Below are 466 nucleotides of genomic sequence, written 5' to 3'. Positions count from 1 at the left end.
GATCATGCGGACCCCCTGATGATGTTTCACCGTGATATAACCAACATGTGTACTTCTCCCAAAACCCGTTACTCCTCAGGTGCTGCCATACTTTGTCAATGGGAAATCGATGCATATCGCTGCGACACTGACATTTCGTGCACGGGCAATAGAAAATTGTATTCCCGTTAGCATTAGCCAGCGCATATTCTATAAAACTCATAACTCCTGCACTGTATCTTTTATCCTATTTTGGAAGCGAAATCCAACTCTTATCCATATCCTGAAAATATAACAAAATATATATGTATAACGCTAGCTAATTATTAATTAAATTCTATGCCATATATAAAATTTCAATTCATTTATATATATTCTACGTATTACAACTAATTGATAACAAATTAATTAACACATATATATATAGATATACTTAATTAATAATTACATATATAACAATATTATATATATCAACATCATCACAAAA

The sequence above is a fragment of the Fragaria vesca genome, linkage group LG2 (genome assembly GCF_000184155.1).
Source record: "Fragaria vesca subsp. vesca linkage group LG2, FraVesHawaii_1.0, whole genome shotgun sequence".
NCBI lineage: Eukaryota > Viridiplantae > Streptophyta > Magnoliopsida > Rosales > Rosaceae > Fragaria > Fragaria vesca.
The sequence above is the reverse complement of the archived record's forward strand: the minus strand, read 5'-3'. Positions refer to the sequence as shown.